At 45.5% G+C, this 20,726-nt stretch overlaps 13 non-coding genes and 2 pseudogenes across 13 annotated transcripts; all 15 read right to left on the bottom strand.

Moving 5' to 3' along the window:
- Nucleotides 1–770: 770 nt before the first annotated feature.
- Nucleotides 771–961, bottom strand: LOC141149218 (U2 spliceosomal RNA). Its single transcript, XR_012245525.1, has one exon. It is a non-coding gene; the product is annotated as a U2 spliceosomal RNA (small nuclear RNA).
- A 1,115-nt stretch (nucleotides 962–2,076) lies between these two features.
- On the bottom strand, nucleotides 2,077–2,305 carry LOC141150764 (U2 spliceosomal RNA; annotated as a pseudogene).
- A 762-nt stretch (nucleotides 2,306–3,067) lies between these two features.
- Nucleotides 3,068–3,159, bottom strand: LOC141151165 (U2 spliceosomal RNA; annotated as a pseudogene).
- Nucleotides 3,160–4,274: 1,115 nt separating this feature from the next.
- Nucleotides 4,275–4,465, bottom strand: LOC141149217 (U2 spliceosomal RNA). The gene has a single exon (XR_012245524.1). It is a non-coding gene; the product is annotated as a U2 spliceosomal RNA (small nuclear RNA).
- A 1,115-nt stretch (nucleotides 4,466–5,580) lies between these two features.
- On the bottom strand, nucleotides 5,581–5,771 carry LOC141274273 (U2 spliceosomal RNA). The gene has a single exon (XR_012322556.1). It is a non-coding gene; the product is annotated as a U2 spliceosomal RNA (small nuclear RNA).
- Nucleotides 5,772–6,886: 1,115 nt separating this feature from the next.
- Nucleotides 6,887–7,077, bottom strand: LOC141149656 (U2 spliceosomal RNA). The gene has a single exon (XR_012245948.1). It is a non-coding gene; the product is annotated as a U2 spliceosomal RNA (small nuclear RNA).
- A 1,115-nt stretch (nucleotides 7,078–8,192) lies between these two features.
- LOC141149445 (U2 spliceosomal RNA) lies at nucleotides 8,193–8,383 on the bottom strand. Its single transcript, XR_012245742.1, has one exon. It is a non-coding gene; the product is annotated as a U2 spliceosomal RNA (small nuclear RNA).
- A 1,115-nt stretch (nucleotides 8,384–9,498) lies between these two features.
- On the bottom strand, nucleotides 9,499–9,691 carry LOC141150254 (U2 spliceosomal RNA). The gene has a single exon (XR_012246511.1). It is a non-coding gene; the product is annotated as a U2 spliceosomal RNA (small nuclear RNA).
- A 1,949-nt stretch (nucleotides 9,692–11,640) lies between these two features.
- On the bottom strand, nucleotides 11,641–11,831 carry LOC141149216 (U2 spliceosomal RNA). Its single transcript, XR_012245523.1, has one exon. It is a non-coding gene; the product is annotated as a U2 spliceosomal RNA (small nuclear RNA).
- A 1,116-nt stretch (nucleotides 11,832–12,947) lies between these two features.
- On the bottom strand, nucleotides 12,948–13,138 carry LOC141149215 (U2 spliceosomal RNA). The gene has a single exon (XR_012245522.1). It is a non-coding gene; the product is annotated as a U2 spliceosomal RNA (small nuclear RNA).
- A 1,115-nt stretch (nucleotides 13,139–14,253) lies between these two features.
- Nucleotides 14,254–14,444, bottom strand: LOC141149213 (U2 spliceosomal RNA). Its single transcript, XR_012245520.1, has one exon. It is a non-coding gene; the product is annotated as a U2 spliceosomal RNA (small nuclear RNA).
- Nucleotides 14,445–15,559: 1,115 nt separating this feature from the next.
- On the bottom strand, nucleotides 15,560–15,750 carry LOC141149212 (U2 spliceosomal RNA). Its single transcript, XR_012245519.1, has one exon. It is a non-coding gene; the product is annotated as a U2 spliceosomal RNA (small nuclear RNA).
- A 1,115-nt stretch (nucleotides 15,751–16,865) lies between these two features.
- Nucleotides 16,866–17,056, bottom strand: LOC141149211 (U2 spliceosomal RNA). Its single transcript, XR_012245518.1, has one exon. It is a non-coding gene; the product is annotated as a U2 spliceosomal RNA (small nuclear RNA).
- Nucleotides 17,057–18,171: 1,115 nt separating this feature from the next.
- On the bottom strand, nucleotides 18,172–18,362 carry LOC141149210 (U2 spliceosomal RNA). The gene has a single exon (XR_012245517.1). It is a non-coding gene; the product is annotated as a U2 spliceosomal RNA (small nuclear RNA).
- Nucleotides 18,363–19,477: 1,115 nt separating this feature from the next.
- On the bottom strand, nucleotides 19,478–19,668 carry LOC141150012 (U2 spliceosomal RNA). The gene has a single exon (XR_012246286.1). It is a non-coding gene; the product is annotated as a U2 spliceosomal RNA (small nuclear RNA).
- Between the last annotated feature and the right edge of the window lie 1,058 nt (nucleotides 19,669–20,726).

Genomic DNA, 20,726 nt, shown 5'->3' with positions numbered 1-20,726 from the left:
GTCCAGCAGCAGACTGAAGGTGGCTGCTGCTGTGCACAGGTATATAAAGGCTCAGAGCCTATTATGACACGCGCAGCCAGCGTTCCATTGCCACATTCCATCTACTGCAGGCAGGATACCTGGCTGGCTGAATGTCGCTGAGAAGCTCACAGAGACCGCCATAAGCAACAGTTTAACAGAATGCCACAGACTAATCAACCAAACTTTTTGGGTTGTGTTCTCTTTTATAGTCTGCAGGCATTAAATGAAAGAAGTCAGTGTTCCAGCAGAAGGAGACAACGTTTCAGAAAAGGCATTGTAGCAAACCAAAAAAGAAATTTTAAGCGCAGCAGAGTAACCAGCGCACATACCTGTTAGCTCAGGTGAGTTTAAAAGGCTGCTGTTGATAACAAGGGCATTTGCTAAATAGATGGTGTGTGTGCAACAATATACTGAAAGGTCAATTATATTGTGCAGCTTATCTCACCACCTGTAGTTATTTAGGTGAAAGCTCCAAAATGCTTGCCTAATATGTCTGTTTATCCAAAAGGAAGTAAAAAGGGAGAGCTAGAAAGATAGCATTGCATCACATTACATGGCAATGCAATGCACAGTTGCTGAAGTTGAACCAAAATGAGCTTGTAATCTGGCTTCTGCAACTTTGAACATGAAAAATCCAATGAGGAGAAGAAAAGCAAAGCCAAAGAGTCCATCCCAAAATCCGACAAACAAGCAAAATGAACAAAAAACATTGAATTCAATTCTTTCTGATTTTAGAAACTGCATTAAAGAAGGGGTGCACCGGTCCTGGAGATACTGCAATACCAGGTCAATGCGTGGAGTGGACAGAGCAAGCTCTTTTTCCATCTCCCTGTTCTAAAAATCCATTTAATATATGGTCCCCAGATAGGGGACGTATCAGATATTAAACTGATAAGAACAGATACTACACTTGATCTTAGCCAAAAGGCCGAGAAGCGATAACCAGAATTGGTTTCAAACTACGGAGCCACCCAAGGATCCTGAAAAGTCCATTTGTGGAGATGAGCTCCTGGACTCCCGTTAAGAAGACATGTTGTCAACCTCTAGATCCCTTACATGCCTGCACTTTTCGGCTTGCTGCTGCTGCAATCCACGCGTTTTAGATCTGCATAACTCCACCTCTTTAAACACAGCACCTTCACCCCCTGCTGTTCCCACCCGCCTCAACACCGTTGGAAGGGAGGAGAACCAATTAAGGCGGGGGGTGGGGTGGAACGAGCAGCTGTCTACCCTTAGCAGGAGGGCTCCTGATTACATACCTCTCCTGCTGCTGCTGCTGCTGGCTGTCCAGCAGCAGACTGAAGGTGGCTGCTGCTGTGCACAGGTATATAAAGGCTCAGAGCCTATTATGACACGCGCAGCCAGCGTTCCATTGCCACATTCCATCTACTGCAGGCAGGATACCTGGCTGGCTGAATGTCGCTGAGAAGCTCACAGAGACCGCCATAAGCAACAGTTTAACAGAATGCCACAGACTAATCAACCAAACTTTTTGGGTTGGGTTCTCTTTTATAGTCTGCAGGCATTAAATGAAAGAAGTCAGTGTTCCAGCAGAAGGAGACAACGTTTCAGAAAAGGCATTGTAGCAAACCAAAAAAGAAATTTTAAGCGCAGCAGAGTAACCAGCGCACATACCTGTTAGCTCAGGTGAGTTTAAAAGGCTGCTGTTGATAACAAGGGCATTTGCTAAATAGATGGTGTGTGTGCAACAATATACTGAAAGGTCAATTATATTGTGCAGCTTATCTCACCACCTGTAGTTATTTAGGTGAAAGCTCCAAAATGCTTGCCTAATATGTCTGTTTATCCAAAAGGAAGTAAAAAGGGAGAGCTAGAAAGATAGCATTGCATCACATTACATGGCAATGCAATGCACAGTTGCTGAAGTTGAACCAAAATGAGCTTGTAATCTGGCTTCTGCAACTTTGAACATGAAAAATCCAATGAGGAGAAGAAAAGCAAAGCCAAAGAGTCCATCCCAAAATCCGACAAACAAGCAAAATGAACAAAAAACATTGAATTCAATTCTTTCTGATTTTAGAAACTGCATTAAAGAAGGGGTGCACCGGTCCTGGAGATACTGTAATACCAGGTCAATGCGTGGAGTGGACAGAGCAAGCTCTTTTTCCATCTCCCTGTTCTAAAAATCCATTTAATATATGGTCCCCAGATAGGGGACGTATCAGATATTAAACTGATAAGAACAGATTTTTTTTTTTTTTTTTTTCTTTTTTTTTTTTTTAGCCCGAATTCGTGTACAAAACCCGAGTGCGCTTAAAAAAGTGACAAGTGCCACAAAAAAAGTGCACTAGGATGCTGGTCTTCTTGAAACCCTCTCCAAAAGGAGAAGGGTCCCCCAAACCATTCCCCGTCCCTCCGAGCCAAAAGGCCACAGCGAGGAACAGGGACAAAAAGCCACCTCCAGCCGAAGCCAGAGGCGACCCAATCTTACCCCCAGCACCTGCCCGAGTTCTCACCCGAGCAAGGCACTGGGAGCCAAAGACTGTGCTCCCCTCCCGGAAGAGGGGAGCCAACAACGCTCTCCTCCCGAAAGAGGAGAGCCAGGGGGGTTCAGGGGGGAGCGGAACCTGATGGCCACACACTCCCCCCCCCTAGACCTGCCAAGAGAGGAACCCGTAAGGGAACCGCATCCCGACAAAATCCTAGTAGGACGTGACACACGTGAATAAGTGGACACACAGTGACAAAGAAATTAAATAAATAGTGAAGGTTTCACAGTATAATACTGCCCGGACCTTCGACCGGGAATTGAAAAATTCCCCATCCTAAGGCCAGAAGGCCCGGAATAAGGGTGTGTGCGAAGAAAGAAAATTTGAAGTGCTTGTGCAAATGTGCCATAAACTCAAGTGGGGTTCCCAATCCCAGTGAGTTAAGGCACCCCAGGGTCACCACTCCTGGGGCACTTCACACTTCGGGCTTTCGATCTTCCCCGGCCCAATGGCGTCGATCCTGGGGGGCCATGCTTTCCACCAGATGACTATATTAGCCACCTGGCGTACTAACAAGCGCCTAAACCCCAGTGTGCATAATGTATCAATCTACTAGGGCGGCCAACATCCAAAACCGCCTTTTCAAAAGATACTACACTTGATCTTAGCCAAAAGGCCGAGAAGCGATAACCAGAATTGGTTTCAAACTACGGAGCCACCCAAGGATCCTGAAAAGTCCATTTGTGGAGATGAGCTCCTGGACTCCCGTTAAGAAGACATGTTGTCAACCTCTAGATCCCTTACATGCCTGCACTTTTCGGCTTGCTGCTGCTGCAATCCACGCGTTTTAGATCTGCATAACTCCACCTCTTTAAACACAGCACCTTCACCCCCTGCTGTTCCCACCCGCCTCAACACCGTTGGAAGGGAGGAGAACCAATTAAGGCGGGGGGTGGGGTGGAACTAGCAGCTGTCTACCCTTAGCAGGAGGGCTCCTGATTACATACCTCTCCTGCTGCTGCTGCTGCTGGCTGTCCAGCAGCAGACTGAAGGTGGCTGCTGCTGTGCACAGGTATATAAAGGCTCAGAGCCTATTATGACACGCGCAGCCAGCGTTCCATTGCCACATTCCATCTACTGCAGGCAGGATACCTGGCTGGCTGAATGTCGCTGAGAAGCTCACAGAGACCGCCATAAGCAACAGTTTAACAGAATGCCACAGACTAATCAACCAAACTTTTTGGGTTGGGTTCTCTTTTATAGTCTGCAGGCATTAAATGAAAGAAGTCAGTGTTCCAGCAGAAGGAGACAACGTTTCAGAAAAGGCATTGTAGCAAACCAAAAAAGAAATTTTAAGCGCAGCAGAGTAACCAGCGCACATACCTGTTAGCTCAGGTGAGTTTAAAAGGCTGCTGTTGATAACAAGGGCATTTGCTAAATAGATGGTGTGTGTGCAACAATATACTGAAAGGTCAATTATATTGTGCAGCTTATCTCACCACCTGTAGTTATTTAGGTGAAAGCTCCAAAATGCTTGCCTAATATGTCTGTTTATCCAAAAGGAAGTAAAAAGGGAGAGCTAGAAAGATAGCATTGCATCACATTACATGGCAATGCAATGCACAGTTGCTGAAGTTGAACCAAAATGAGCTTGTAATCTGGCTTCTGCAACTTTGAACATGAAAAATCCAATGAGGAGAAGAAAAGCAAAGCCAAAGAGTCCATCCCAAAATCCGACAAACAAGCAAAATGAACAAAAAACATTGAATTCAATTCTTTCTGATTTTAGAAACTGCATTAAAGAAGGGGTGCACCGGTCCTGGAGATACTGCAATACCAGGTCAATGCGTGGAGTGGACAGAGCAAGCTCTTTTTCCATCTCCCTGTTCTAAAAATCCATTTAATATATGGTCCCCAGATAGGGGACGTATCAGATATTAAACTGATAAGAACAGATACTACACTTGATCTTAGCCAAAAGGCCGAGAAGCGATAACCAGAATTGGTTTCAAACTACGGAGCCACCCAAGGATCCTGAAAAGTCCATTTGTGGAGATGAGCTCCTGGACTCCCGTTAAGAAGACATGTTGTCAACCTCTAGATCCCTTACATGCCTGCACTTTTCGGCTTGCTGCTGCTGCAATCCACGCGTTTTAGATCTGCATAACTCCACCTCTTTAAACACAGCACCTTCACCCCCTGCTGTTCCCACCCGCCTCAACACCGTTGGAAGGGAGGAGAACCAATTAAGGCGGGGGGTGGGGTGGAACGAGCAGCTGTCTACCCTTAGCAGGAGGGCTCCTGATTACATACCTCTCCTGCTGCTGCTGCTGCTGGCTGTCCAGCAGCAGACTGAAGGTGGCTGCTGCTGTGCACAGGTATATAAAGGCTCAGAGCCTATTATGACACGCGCAGCCAGCGTTCCATTGCCACATTCCATCTACTGCAGGCAGGATACCTGGCTGGCTGAATGTCGCTGAGAAGCTCACAGAGACCGCCATAAGCAACAGTTTAACAGAATGCCACAGACTAATCAACCAAACTTTTTGGGTTGGGTTCTCTTTTATAGTCTGCAGGCATTAAATGAAAGAAGTCAGTGTTCCAGCAGAAGGAGACAACGTTTCAGAAAAGGCATTGTAGCAAACCAAAAAAGAAATTTTAAGCGCAGCAGAGTAACCAGCGCACATACCTGTTAGCTCAGGTGAGTTTAAAAGGCTGCTGTTGATAACAAGGGCATTTGCTAAATAGATGGTGTGTGTGCAACAATATACTGAAAGGTCAATTATATTGTGCAGCTTATCTCACCACCTGTAGTTATTTAGGTGAAAGCTCCAAAATGCTTGCCTAATATGTCTGTTTATCCAAAAGGAAGTAAAAAGGGAGAGCTAGAAAGATAGCATTGCATCACATTACATGGCAATGCAATGCACAGTTGCTGAAGTTGAACCAAAATGAGCTTGTAATCTGGCTTCTGCAACTTTGAACATGAAAAATCCAATGAGGAGAAGAAAAGCAAAGCCAAAGAGTCCATCCCAAAATCCGACAAACAAGCAAAATGAACAAAAAACATTGAATTCAATTCTTTCTGATTTTAGAAACTGCATTAAAGAAGGGGTGCACCGGTCCTGGAGATACTGCAATACCAGGTCAATGCGTGGAGTGGACAGAGCAAGCTCTTTTTCCATCTCCCTGTTCTAAAAATCTATTTAATATATGGTCCCCAGATAGGGGACGTATCAGATATTAAACTGATAAGAACAGATACTACACTTGATCTTAGCCAAAAGGCCGAGAAGCGATAACCAGAATTGGTTTCAAACTACGGAGCCACCCAAGGATCCTGAAAAGTCCATTTGTGGAGATGAGATCCTGGACTCCCGTTAAGAAGACATGTTGTCAACCTCTAGATCCCTTACATGCCTGCACTTTTCGGCTTGCTGCTGCTGCAATCCACGCGTTTTAGATCTGCATAACTCCACCTCTTTAAACACAGCACCTTCACCCCCTGCTGTTCCCACCCGCCTCAACACCGTTGGAAGGGAGGAGAACCAATTAAGGCGGGGGGTGGGGTGGAACGAGCAGCTGTCTACCCTTAGCAGGAGGGCTCCTGATTACATACCTCTCCTGCTGCTGCTGCTGCTGGCTGTCCAGCAGCAGACTGAAGGTGGCTGCTGCTGTGCACAGGTATATAAAGGCTCAGAGCCTATTATGACACGCGCAGCCAGCGTTCCATTGCCACATTCCATCTACTGCAGGCAGGATACCTGGCTGGCTGAATGTCGCTGAGAAGCTCACAGAGACCGCCATAAGCAACAGTTTAACAGAATGCCACAGACTAATCAACCAAACTTTTTGGGTTGGGTTCTCTTTTATAGTCTGCAGGCATTAAATGAAAGAAGTCAGTGTTCCAGCAGAAGGAGACAACGTTTCAGAAAAGGCATTGTAGCAAACCAAAAAAGAAATTTTAAGCGCAGCAGAGTAACCAGCGCACATACCTGTTAGCTCAGGTGAGTTTAAAAGGCTGCTGTTGATAACAAGGGCATTTGCTAAATAGATGGTGTGTGTGCAACAATATACTGAAAGGTCAATTATATTGTGCAGCTTATCTCACCACCTGTAGTTATTTAGGTGAAAGCTCCAAAATGCTTGCCTAATATGTCTGTTTATCCAAAAGGAAGTAAAAAGGGAGAGCTAGAAAGATAGCATTGCATCACATTACATGGCAATGCAATGCACAGTTGCTGAAGTTGAACCAAAATGAGCTTGTAATCTGGCTTCTGCAACTTTGAACATGAAAAATCCAATGAGGAGAAGAAAAGCAAAGCCAAAGAGTCCATCCCAAAATCCGACAAACAAGCAAAATGAACAAAAAACATTGAATTCAATTCTTTCTGATTTTAGAAACTGCATTAAAGAAGGGGTGCACCGGTCCTGGAGATACTGCAATACCAGGTCAATGCGTGGAGTGGACAGAGCAAGCTCTTTTTCCATCTCCCTGTTCTAAAAATCCATTTAATATATGGTCCCCAGAGAGGGGACGTATCAGATATTAAACTGATAAGAACAGATACTACACTTGATCTTAGCCAAAAGGCCGAGAAGCGATAACCAGAATTGGTTTCAAACTACGGAGCCACCCAAGGATCCTGAAAAGTCCATTTGTGGAGATGAGATCCTGGACTCCCGTTAAGAAGACATGTTGTCAACCTCTAGATCCCTTACATGCCTGCACTTTTCGGCTTGCTGCTGCTGCAATCCACGCGTTTTAGATCTGCATAACTCCACCTCTTTAAACACAGCACCTTCACCCCCTGCTGTTCCCACCCGCCTCAACACCGTTGGAAGGGAGGAGAACCAATTAAGGCGGGGGGTGGGGTGGAACGAGCAGCTGTCTACCCTTAGCAGGAGGGCTCCTGATTACATACCTCTCCTGCTGCTGCTGCTGCTGGCTGTCCAGCAGCAGACTGAAGGTGGCTGCTGCTGTGCACAGGTATATAAAGGCTCAGAGCCTATTATGACACGCGCAGCCAGCGTTCCATTGCCACATTCCATCTACTGCAGGCAGGATACCTGGCTGGCTGAATGTCGCTGAGAAGCTCACAGAGACCGCCATAAGCAACAGTTTAACAGAATGCCACAGACTAATCAACCAAACTTTTTGGGTTGGGTTCTCTTTTATAGTCTGCAGGCATTAAATGAAAGAAGTCAGTGTTCCAGCAGAAGGAGACAACGTTTCAGAAAAGGCATTGTAGCAAACCAAAAAAGAAATTTTAAGCGCAGCAGAGTAACCAGCGCACATACCTGTTAGCTCAGGTGAGTTTAAAAGGCTGCTGTTGATAACAAGGGCATTTGCTAAATAGATGGTGTGTGTGCAACAATATACTGAAAGGTCAATTATATTGTGCAGCTTATCTCACCACCTGTAGTTATTTAGGTGAAAGCTCCAAAATGCTTGCCTAATATGTCTGTTTATCCAAAAGGAAGTAAAAAGGGAGAGCTAGAAAGATAGCATTGCATCACATTACATGGCAATGCAATGCACAGTTGCTGAAGTTGAACCAAAATGAGCTTGTAATCTGGCTTCTGCAACTTTGAACACGAAAAATCCAATGAGGAGAAGAAAAGCAAAGCCAAAGAGTCCATCCCAAAATCCGACAAACAAGCAAAATGAACAAAAAACATTGAATTCAATTCTTTCTGATTTTAGAAACTGCATTAAAGAAGGAGTGCACCGGTCCTGGAGATACTGCAATACCAGGTCAATGCGTGGAGTGGACAGAGCAAGCTCTTTTTCCATCTCCCTGTTCTAAAAATCCATTTAATATATGGTCCCCAGATAGGGGACGTATCAGATATTAAACTGATAAGAACAGATACTACACTTGATCTTAGCCAAAAGGCCGAGAAGCGATAACCAGAATTGGTTTCAAACTACGGAGCCACCCAAGGATCCTGAAAAGTCCATTTGTGGAGATGAGCTCCTGGACTCCCGTTAAGAAGACATGTTGTCAACCTCTAGATCCCTTACATGCCTGCACTTTTCGGCTTGCTGCTGCTGCAATCCACGCGTTTTAGATCTGCATAACTCCACCTCTTTAAACACAGCACCTTCACCCCCTGCTGTTCCCACCCGCCTCAACACCGTTGGAAGGGAGGAGAACCAATTAAGGCGGGGGGTGGGGTGGAACGAGCAGCTGTCTACCCTTAGCAGGAGGGCTCCTGATTACATACCTCTCCTGCTGCTGCTGCTGCTGGCTGTCCAGCAGCAGACTGAAGGTGGCTGCTGCTGTGCACAGGTATATAAAGGCTCAGAGCCTATTATGACACGCGCAGCCAGCGTTCCATTGCCACATTCCATCTACTGCAGGCAGGATACCTGGCTGGCTGAATGTCGCTGAGAAGCTCACAGAGACCGCCATAAGCAACAGTTTAACAGAATGCCACAGACTAATCAACCAAACTTTTTGGGTTGGGTTCTCTTTTATAGTCTGCAGGCATTAAATGAAAGAAGTCAGTGTTCCAGCAGAAGGAGACAACGTTTCAGAAAAGGCATTGTAGCAAACCAAAAAATAAATTTTAAGCGCAGCAGAGTAACCAGCGCACATACCTGTTAGCTCAGGTGAGTTTAAAAGGCTGCTGTTGATAACAAGGGCATTTGCTAAATAGATGGTGTGTGTGCAACAATATACTGAAAGGTCAATTATATTGTGCAGCTTATCTCACCACCTGTAGTTATTTAGGTGAAAGCTCCAAAATGCTTGCCTAATATGTCTGTTTATCCAAAAGGAAGTAAAAAGGGAGAGCTAGAAAGATAGCATTGCATCACATTACATGGCAATGCAATGCACAGTTGCTGAAGTTGAACCAAAATGAGCTTGTAATCTGGCTTCTGCAACTTTGAACATGAAAAATCCAATGAGGAGAAGAAAAGCAAAGCCAAAGAGTCCATCCCAAAATCCGACAAACAAGCAAAATGAACAAAAAACATTGAATTCAATTCTTTCTGATTTTAGAAACTGCATTAAAGAAGGGGTGCACCGGTCCTGGAGATACTGCAATACCAGGTCAATGCGTGGAGTGGACAGAGCAAGCTCTTTTTCCATCTCCCTGTTCTAAAAATCCATTTAATATATGGTCCCCAGATAGGGGACGTATCAGATATTAAACTGATAAGAACAGATTTTTTGATTGAATATATCTTTTATTAGCACAAAAAATAAGTTAACAGACAGTGTACAGTGCCGCAGCCCAGTACTCACAGAATTCTACATCATATTTACATAGCATGAGGATACGACGCACTAACTAGACACATCACACCCCTATGCTACACAAAACACTCAATCTGAAAGAAAAAGCATGTCAATCAATACAGTACGACGAACCGTGATAAGGGATGGGGATTGGGAAAAAGGGGATGGGGAGGGGAAAATCACAGGCCCGAAGCTTTATTGAAAGACAAGACACATAAGGGGAGAGGGGGAGGAGGGGTTTAGTCCTCATCCTCGTCCTCCGGACCGTCCATGATGGAATAGTCTCTGAGCAGGCTGTGGATCAGCCTGCGGCAGTCCTGGATGGACATCCTCTCCCTCCTCAAGATGAGCCGGTTCCTGGCGACCCAAACGGCATCCTTGAAGCAGTTCATAAGGCGCCAAGCCTCCTGGATGGCTCCGACGGTATGAACCCCAGGGAGGTGTCCGTAAAGCACAGAATGGTGCGATAGGCTCGCCCTGGGGACAGAGTTCCTCAGGTCGTCCTCAAGTGCAGTCAATAGGCGCTGTGCAAATCTGCAGTCCCAAAAAGTGTGCAAAGATGTTTCCTCCACGAAGGGGCACCTTGGGCAGTACCGGGTCTTGCACAGGTTCCGGGCATGCATGAATGACCGGACGGGCAGTCCGCCCTGAATCGCCATCCACGACAAGTCCTTGTGCCCGTTGGTCAGCCTGTCAGACGACACATTTGTCCACACAGTCTCCAGCGTGTCCTGGTGAAGTCCTGTGATGTTCTCCACGTCATCCTTGGCTCTGATTAGCTTGTGGATAGTTTTGGGCTTCCACAAGTCAGGCTTGAGTCCCTCCAGTTGATGCTCACCCACAAATCGAACGACGTCTCCGTAGAACCATGGCGTCGTCCAGTTGTAGGGGAAGGAGCTGTCCCACTTGTCCCACCCGAGTCGCCTCCAAAGAGGAAGCAGGAAGAAGCGAGACATGGACCTGCCCGCGGAGCCATTCTTGACTTGCAAAGTCCGGCGGACACAATCACACACAAAAGAGGATCGCAGGAGGGTGGGGATATCTGGAACGCCCTTCCCACCCTTGCGAGGCTCCTTGTACATGACGGCCCGCCTGACTCTGTCCATCTTGGATCCCCAGACAAAGTGAAACACTGTCCTGGTAATGGCCCTGCACACAGTGACGTGTGGGGGCCAGGCCTGCGCCGTGTACTGCAAGACGGGCAGGACCTCATTACGCAGGACGAGTGCCTTACCCTCACAAGTGAGGTGTCTGAGGCTCCAGAGTCCGATCCGTTGCTTCACCTTGGCCAAGCGTTCTTGCCAGGACTTGAGGGCCGCTCCTTCCTTCCCACAGACTAATCAACCAAACTTTTTGGGTTGGGTTCTCTTTTATAGTCTGCAGGCATTAAATGAAAGAAGTCAGTGTTCCAGCAGAAGGAGACAACGTTTCAGAAAAGGCATTGTAGCAAACCAAAAAAGAAATTTTAAGCGCAGCAGAGTAACCAGCGCACATACCTGTTAGCTCAGGTGAGTTTAAAAGGCTGCTGTTGATAACAAGGGCATTTGCTAAATAGATGGTGTGTGTGCAACAATATACTGAAAGGTCAATTATATTGTGCAGCTTATCTCACCACCTGTAGTTATTTAGGTGAAAGCTCCAAAATGCTTGCCTAATATGTCTGTTTATCCAAAAGGAAGTAAAAAGGGAGAGCTAGAAAGATAGCATTGCATCACATTACATGGCAATGCAATGCACAGTTGCTGAAGTTGAACCAAAATGAGCTTGTAATCTGGCTTCTGCAACTTTGAACATGAAAAATCCAATGAGGAGAAGAAAAGCAAAGCCAAAGAGTCCATCCCAAAATCCGACAAACAAGCAAAATGAACAAAAAACATTGAATTCAATTCTTTCTGATTTTAGAAACTGCATTAAAGAAGGGGTGCACCGGTCCTGGAGATACTGCAATACCAGGTCAATGCGTGGAGTGGACAGAGCAAGCTCTTTTTCCATCTCCCTGTTCTAAAAATCCATTTAATATATGGTCCCCAGATAGGGGACGTATCAGATATTAAACTGATAAGAACAGATACTACACTTGATCTTAGCCAAAAGGCCGAGAAGCGATAACCAGAATTGGTTTCAAACTACGGAGCCACCCAAGGATCCTGAAAAGTCCATTTGTTTAGATGAGCTCCTGGACTCCCGTTAAGAAGACATGTTGTCAACCTCTAGATCCCTTACATGCCTGCACTTTTCGGCTTGCTGCTGCTGCAATCCACGCGTTTTAGATCTGCATAACTCCCATCTCTTTAAACACAGCATCTTCACCCCCTGCTGTTCCCACCCGCCTCAACACCGTTGGAAAGGAGGAGAACCAATTAAGGCGGGGGGTGGGGTGGAACGAGCAGCTGTCTACCCTTAGCAGGAGGGCTCCTGATTACATACCTCTCCTGCTGCTGCTGCTGCTGGCTGTCCAGCAGCAGACTGAAGGTGGCTGCTGCTGTGCACAGGTATATAAAGGCTCAGAGCCTATTATGACACGCGCAGCCAGCGTTCCATTGCCACATTCCATCTACTGCAGGCAGGATACCTGGCTGGCTGAATGTCGCTGAGAAGCTCACAGAGACCGCCATAAGCAACAGTTTAACAGAATGCCACAGACTAATCAACCAAACTTTTTGGGTTGGGTTCTCTTTTATAGTCTGCAGGCATTAAATGAAAGAAGTCAGTGTTCCAGCAGAAGGAGACAACGTTTCAGAAAAGGCATTGTAGCAAACCAAAAAAGAAATTTTAAGCGCAGCAGAGTAACCAGCGCACATACCTGTTAGCTCAGGTGAGTTTAAAAGGCTGCTGTTGATAACAAGGGCATTTGCTAAATAGATGGTGTGTGTGCAACAATATACTGAAAGGTCAATTATATTGTGCAGCTTATCTCACCACCTGTAGTTATTTAGGTGAAAGCTCCAAAATGCTTGCCTAATATGTCTGTTTATCCAAAAGGAAGTAAAAAGGGAGAGCTAGAAAGATAGCATTGCATCACATTACATGGCAATGCAATGCACAGTTGCTGAAGTTGAACCAAAATGAGCTTGTAATCTGGCTTCTGCAACTTTGAACATGAAAAATCCAATGAGGAGAAGAAAAGCAAAGCCAAAGAGTCCATCCCAAAATCCGACAAACAAGCAAAATGAACAAAAAACATTGAATTCAATTCTTTCTGATTTTAGAAACTGCATTAAAGAAGGGGTGCACCGGTCCTGGAGATACTGCAATACCAGGTCAATGCGTGGAGTGGACAGAGCAAGCTCTTTTTCCATCTCCCTGTTCTAAAAATCCATTTAATATATGGTCCCCAGATAGGGGACGTATCAGATATTAAACTGATAAGAACAGATACTACACTTGATCTTAGCCAAAAGGCCGAGAAGCGATAACCAGAATTGGTTTCAAACTACGGAGCCACCCAAGGATCCTGAAAAGTCCATTTGTGGAGATGAGCTCCTGGACTCCCGTTAAGAAGACATGTTGTCAACCTCTAGATCCCTTACATGCCTGCACTTTTCGGCTTGCTGCTGCTGCAATCCACGCGTTTTAGATCTGCATAACTCCACCTCTTTAAACACAGCACCTTCACCCCCTGCTGTTCCCACCCGCCTCAACACCGTTGGAAGGGAGGAGAACCAATTAAGGCGGGGGGTGGGGTGGAACGAGCAGCTGTCTACCCTTAGCAGGAGGGCTCCTGATTACATACCTCTCCTGCTGCTGCTGCTGCTGGCTGTCCAGCAGCAGACTGAAGGTGGCTGCTGCTGTGCACAGGTATATAAAGGCTCAGAGCCTATTATGACACGCGCAGCCAGCGTTCCATTGCCACATTCCATCTACTGCAGGCAGGATACCTGGCTGGCTGAATGTCGCTGAGAAGCTCACAGAGACCGCCATAAGCAACAGTTTAACAGAATGCCACAGACTAATCAACCAAACTTTTTGGGTTGGGTTCTCTTTTATAGTCTGCAGGCATTAAATGAAAGAAGTCAGTGTTCCAGCAGAAGGAGACAACGTTTCAGAAAAGGCATTGTAGCAAACCAAAAAAGAAATTTTAAGCGCAGCAGAGTAACCAGCGCACATACCTGTTAGCTCAGGTGAGTTTAAAAGGCTGCTGTTGATAACAAGGGCATTTGCTAAATAGATGGTGTGTGTGCAACAATATACTGAAAGGTCAATTATATTGTGCAGCTTATCTCACCACCTGTAGTTATTTAGGTGAAAGCTCCAAAATGCTTGCCTAATATGTCTGTTTATCCAAAAGGAAGTAAAAAGGGAGAGCTAGAAAGATAGCATTGCATCACATTACATGGCAATGCAATGCACAGTTGCTGAAGTTGAACCAAAATGAGCTTGTAATCTGGCTTCTGCAACTTTGAACATGAAAAATCCAATGAGGAGAAGAAAAGCAAAGCCAAAGAGTCCATCCCAAAATCCGACAAACAAGCAAAATGAACAAAAAACATTGAATTCAATTCTTTCTGATTTTAGAAACTGCATTAAAGAAGGGGTGCACCGGTCCTGGAGATACTGCAATACCAGGTCAATGCGTGGAGTGGACAGAGCAAGCTCTTTTTCCATCTCCCTGTTCTAAAAATCCATTTAATATATGGTCCCCAGATAGGGGACGTATCAGATATTAAACTGATAAGAACAGATACTACACTTGATCTTAGCCAAAAGGCCGAGAAGCGATAACCAGAATTGGTTTCAAACTACGGAGCCACCCAAGGATCCTGAAAAGTCCATTTGTGGAGATGAGCTCCTGGACTCCCGTTAAGAAGACATGTTGTCAACCTCTAGATCCCTTACATGCCTGCACTTTTCGGCTTGCTGCTGCTGCAATCCACGCGTTTTAGATCTGCATAACTCCACCTCTTTAAACACAGCACCTTCACCCCCTGCTGTTCCCACCCGCCTCAACACCGTTGGAAGGGAGGAGAACCAATTAAGGCGGGGGGTGGGGTGGAACGAGCAGCTGTCTACCCTTAGCAGGAGGGCTCCTGATTACATACCTCTCCTGCTGCTGCTGCTGCTGGCTGTCCAGCAGCAGACTGAAGGTGGCTGCTGCTGTGCACAGGTATATAAAGGCTCAGAGCCTATTATGACACGCGCAGCCAGCGTTCCATTGCCACATTCCATCTACTGCAGGCAGGATACCTGGCTGGCTGAATGTCGCTGAGAAGCTCACAGAGACCGCCATAAGCAACAGTTTAACAGAATGCCACAGACTAATCAACCAAACTTTTTGGGTTGGGTTCTCTTTTATAGTCTGCAGGCATTAAATGAAAGAAGTCAGTGTTCCAGCAGAAGGAGACAACGTTTCAGAAAAGGCATTGTAGCAAACCAAAAAAGAAATTTTAAGCGCAGCAGAGTAACCAGCGCACATACCTGTTAGCTCAGGTGAGTTTAAAAGGCTGCTGTTGATAACAAGGGCATTTGCTAAATAGATGGTGTGTGTGCAACAATATACTGAAAGGTCAATTATATTGTGCAGCTTATCTCACCACCTGTAGTTATTTAGGTGAAAGCTCCAAAATGCTTGCCTAATATGTCTGTTTATCAAAAAGGAAGTAAAAAGGGAGAGCTAGAAAGATAGCATTGCATCACATTACATGGCAATGCAATGCACAGTTGCTGAAGTTGAACCAAAATGAGCTTGTAATCTGGCTTCTGCAACTTTGAACATGAAAAATCCAATGAGGAGAAGAAAAGCAAAGCCAAAGAGTCCATCCCAAAATCCGACAAACAAGCAAAATGAACAAAAAACATTGAATTCAATTCTTTCTGATTTTAGAAACTGCATTAAAGAAGGGGTGCACCGGTCCTGGAGATACTGCAATACCAGGTCAATGCGTGGAGTGGACAGAGCAAGCTCTTTTTCCATCTCCCTGTTCTAAAAATCCATTTAATATATGGTCCCCAGATAGGGGACGTATCAGATATTAAACTGATAAGAACAGATACTACACTTGATCTTAGCCAAAAGGCCGAGAAGCGATAACCAGAATTGGTTTCAAACTACGGAGCCACCCAAGGATCCTGAAAAGTCCATTTGTGGAGATGAGCTCCTGGACTCCCGTTAAGAAGACATGTTGTCAACCTCTAGATCCCTTACATGCCTGCACTTTTCGGCTTGCTGCTGCTGCAATCCACGCGTTTTAGATCTGCATAACTCCACCTCTTTAAACACAGCACCTTCACCCCCTGCTGTTCCCACCCGCCTCAACACCGTTGGAAGGGAGGAGAACCAATTAAGGCGGGGGGTGGGGTGGAACGAGCAGCTGTCTACCCTTAGCAGGAGGGCTCTTGATTACATACCTCTCCTGCTGCTGCTGCTGCTGGCTGTCCAGCAGCAGACTGAAGGTGGCTGCTGCTGTGCACAGGTATATAAAGGCTCAGAGCCTATTATGACACGCGCAGCCAGCGTTCCATTGCCACATTCCATCTACTGCAGGCAGGATACCTGGCTGGCTGAATGTCGCTGAGAAGCTCACAGAGACCGCCATAAGCAACTGTTTAACAGAATGCCACAGACTAATCAACCAAACTTTTTGGGTTGGGTTCTCTTTTATAGTCTGCAGGCATTAAATGAAAGAAGTCAGTGTTCCAGCAGAAGGAGACAACGTTTCAGAAAAGGCATTGTAGCAAACCAAAAAAGAAATTTTAAGCGCAGCAGAGTAACCAGCGCACATACCTGTTAGCTCAGGTGAGTTTAAAAGGCTGCTGTTGATAACAAGGGCATTTGCTAAATAGATGGTGTGTGTGCAACAATATACTGAAAGGTCAATTATATTGTGCAGCTTATCTCACCACCTGTAGTTATTTAGGTGAAAGCTCCAAAATGCTTGCCTAATATGTCTGTTTATCCAAAAGGAAGTAAAAAGGGAGAGCTAGAAAGATAGCATTGCATCACATTACATGGCAATGCAATGCACAGTTGCTGAAGTTGAACCAAAATGAGCTTGTAATCTGGCTTCTGCAACTTTGAACATGAAAAATCCAATGAGGAGAAGAAAAGCAAAGCCAAAGAGTCCATCCCAAAATCCGACAAACAAGCAAAATGAACAAAAAACATTGAATTCAATTCTTTCTGATTTTAGAAACTGCATTAAAGAAGGGGTGCACCGGTCCTGGAGATACTGCAATACCAGGTCAATGCGTGGAGTGGACAGAGCAAGCTCTTTTTCCATCTCCCTGTTCTAAAAATCCATTTAATATATGGTCCCCAGATAGGGGACGTATCAGATATTAAACTGATAAGAACAGATACTACACTTGATCTTAGCCAAAAGGCCGAGAAGCGATAACCAGAATTGGTTTCAAACTACGGAGCCACCCAAGGATCCTGAAAAGTCCATTTGTGGAGATGAGCTCCTGGACTCCCGTTAAGAAGACATGTTGTCAACCTCTAGATCCCTTACATGCCTGCACTTTTCGGCTTGCTGCTGCTGCAATCCACGCGTTTTAGATCTGCATAACTCCACCTCTTTAAACACAGCACCTTCACCCCCTGCTGTTCCCACCCGCCTCAACACCGTTGGAAGGGAGGAGAACCAATTAAGGCGGGGGGTGGGGTGGAACGAGCAGCTGTCTACCCTTAGCAGGAGGGCTCCTGATTACATACCTCTCCTGCTGCTGCTGCTGCTGGCTGTCCAGCAGCAGACTGAAGGTGGCTGCTGCTGTGCACAGGTATATAAAGGCTCAGAGCCTATTATGACACGCGCAGCCAGCGTTCCATTGCCACATTCCATCTACTGCAGGCAGGATACCTGGCTGGCTGAATGTCGCTGAGAAGCTCACAGAGACCGCCATAAGCAACAGTTTAACAGAATGCCACAGACTAATCAACCAAACTTTTTGGGTTGGGTTCTCTTTTATAGTCTGCAGGCATTAAATGAAAGAAGTCAGTGTTCCAGCAGAAGGAGACAACGTTTCAGAAAAGGCATTGTAGCAAACCAAAAAAGAAATTTTAAGCGCAGCAGAGTAACCAGCGCACATACCTGTTAGCTCAGGTGAGTTTAAAAGGCTGCTGTTGATAACAAGGGCATTTGCTAAATAGATGGTGTGTGTGCAACAATATACTGAAAGGTCAATTATATTGTGCAGCTTATCTCACCACCTGTAGTTATTTAGGTGAAAGCTCCAAAATGCTTGCCTAATATGTCTGTTTATCCAAAAGGAAGTAAAAAGGGAGAGCTAGAAAGATAGCATTGCATCACATTACATGGCAATGCAATGCACAGTTGCTGAAGTTGAACCAAAATGAGCTTGTAATCTGGCTTCTGCAACTTTGAACATGAAAAATCCAATGAGGAGAAGAAAAGCAAAGCCAAAGAGTCCATCCCAAAATCCGACAAACAAGCAAAATGAACAAAAAACATTGAATTCAATTCTTTCTGATTTTAGAAACTGCATTAAAGAAGGGGTGCACCGGTCCTGGAGATACTGCAATACCAGGTCAATGCGTGGAGTGGACAGAGCAAGCTCTTTTTCCATCTCCCTGTTCTAAAAATCCATTTAATATATGGTCCCCAGATAGGGGACGTATCAGATATTAAACTGATAAGAACAGATACTACACTTGATCTTAGCCAAAAGGCCGAGAAGCGATAACCAGAATTGGTTTCAAACTACGGAGCCACCCAAGGATCCTGAAAAGTCCATTTGTGGAGATGAGCTCCTGGACTCCCGTTAAGAAGACATGTTGTCAACCTCTAGATCCCTTACATGCCTGCACTTTTCGGCTTGCTGCTGCTGCAATCCACGCGTTTTAGATCTGCATAACTCCACCTCTTTAAACACAGCACCTTCACCCCCTGCTGTTCCCACCCGCCTCAACACCGTTGGAAGGGAGGAGAACCAATTAAGGCGGGGGGTGGGGTGGAACGAGCAGCTGTCTACCCTTAGCAGGAGGGCTCCTGATTACATACCTCTCCTGCTGCTGCTGCTGCTGGCTGTCCAGCAGCAGACTGAAGGTGGCTGCTGCTGTGCACAGGTATATAAAGGCTCAGAGCCTATTATGACACGCGCAGCCAGCGTTCCATTGCCACATTCCATCTACTGCAGGCAGGATACCTGGCTGGCTGAATGTCGCTGAGAAGATCACAGAGACCGCCATAAGCAACAGTTTAACAGAATGCCACAGACTAATCAACCAAACTTTTTGGGTTGGGTTCTCTTTTATAGTCTGCAGGCATTAAATGAAAGAAGTCAGTGTTCCAGCAGAAGGAGACAATGTTTCAGAAAAGGCATTGTAGCAAACCAAAAAAGAAATTTTAAGCGCAGCAGAGTAACCAGCGCACATACCTGTTAGCTCAGGTGAGTTTAAAAGGCTGCTGTTGATAACAAGGGCATTTGCTAAATAGATGGTGTGTGTGCAACAATATACTGAAAGGTCAATTATATTGTGCAGCTTATCTCACCACCTGTAGTTATTTAGGTGAAAGCTCCAAAATGCTTGCCTAATATGTCTGTTTATCCAAAAGGAAGTAAAAAGGGAGAGCTAGAAAGATAGCATTGCATCACATTACATGGCAATGCAATGCACAGTTGCTGAAGTTGAACCAAAATGAGCTTGTAATCTGGCTTCTGCAACTTTGAACATGAAAAATCCAATGAGGAGAAGAAAAGCAAAGCCAAAGAGTCCATCCCAAAATCCGACAAACAAGCAAAATGAACAAAAAACATTGAATTCAATTCTTTCTGATTTTAGAAACTGCATTAAAGAAGGGGTGCACCGGTCCTGGAGATACTGCAATACCAGGTCAATGCGTGGAGTGGACAGAGAAAGCTCTTTTTCCATCTCCCTGTTCTAAAAATCCATTTAATATATGGTCCCCAGATAGGGGACGTATCAGATATTAAACTGATAAGAACAGATACTACACTTGATCTTAGCCAAAAGGCCGAGAAGCGATAACCAGAATTGGTTTCAAACTACGGAGCCACCCAAGGATCCTGAAAAGTCCATTTGTGGAGATGAGCTCCTGGACTCCCGTTAAGAAGACATGTTGTCAACCTCTAGATCCCTTACATGCCTGCACTTTTCGGCTTGCTGCTGCTGCAATCCACGCGTTTTAGATCTGCATAACTCCACCTCTTTAAACACAGCACCTTCACCCCCTGCTGTTCCCACCCGCCTCAACACCGTTGGAAGGGAGGAGAACCAATTAAGGCGGGGGGTGGGGTGGAACGAGCAGCTGTCTACCCTTAGCAGGAGGGCTCCTGATTACATACCTCTCCTGCTGCTGCTGCTGCTGGCTGTCCAGCAGCAGACTGAAGGTGGCTGCTGCTGTGCACAGGTATATAAAGGCTCAGAGCCTATTATGACACGCGCAGCCAGCGTTCCATTGCCACATTCCATCTACTGCAGGCAGGATACCTGGCTGGCTGAATGTCGCTGAGAAGCTCACAGAGACCGCCATAAGCAACAGTTTAACAGAATGCCACAGACTAATCAACCAAACTTTTTGGGTTGGGTTCTCTTTTATAGTCTGCAGGCATTAAATGAAAGAAGTCAGTGTTCCAGCAGAGGGAGACAACGTTTCAGAAAAGGCATTGTAGCAAACCAAAAAAGAAATTTTAAGCGCAGCAGAGTAACCAGCGCACATACCTGTTAGCTCAGGTGAGTTTAAAAGGCTGCTGTTGATAACAAGGGCATTTGCTAAATAGATGGTGTGTGTGCAACAATATACTGAAAGGTCAATTATATTGTGCAGCTTATCTCACCACCTGTAGTTATTTAGGTGAAAGCTCCAAAATGCTTGCCTAATATGTCTGTTTATCCAAAAGGAAGTAAAAAGGGAGAGCTAGAAAGATAGCATTGCATCACATTACATGGCAATGCAATGCACAGTTGCTGAAGTTGAACCAAAATGAGCTTGTAATCTGGCTTCTGCAACTTTGATCATGAAAAATCCAATGAGGAGAAGAAAAGCAAAGCCAAAGAGTCCATCCCAAAATCCGACAAACAAGC

The sequence above is a fragment of the Phyllobates terribilis genome, unplaced genomic scaffold, assembly GCF_046119375.1.
Source record: "Phyllobates terribilis strain yellow unplaced genomic scaffold, ASM4611937v1 Scaffold_5__5_contigs__length_657084704, whole genome shotgun sequence".
NCBI classification, from domain to species: domain Eukaryota; kingdom Metazoa; phylum Chordata; class Amphibia; order Anura; family Dendrobatidae; genus Phyllobates; species Phyllobates terribilis.
The sequence above is the reverse complement of the archived record's forward strand: the minus strand, read 5'-3'. Positions and strand labels throughout refer to the sequence as shown.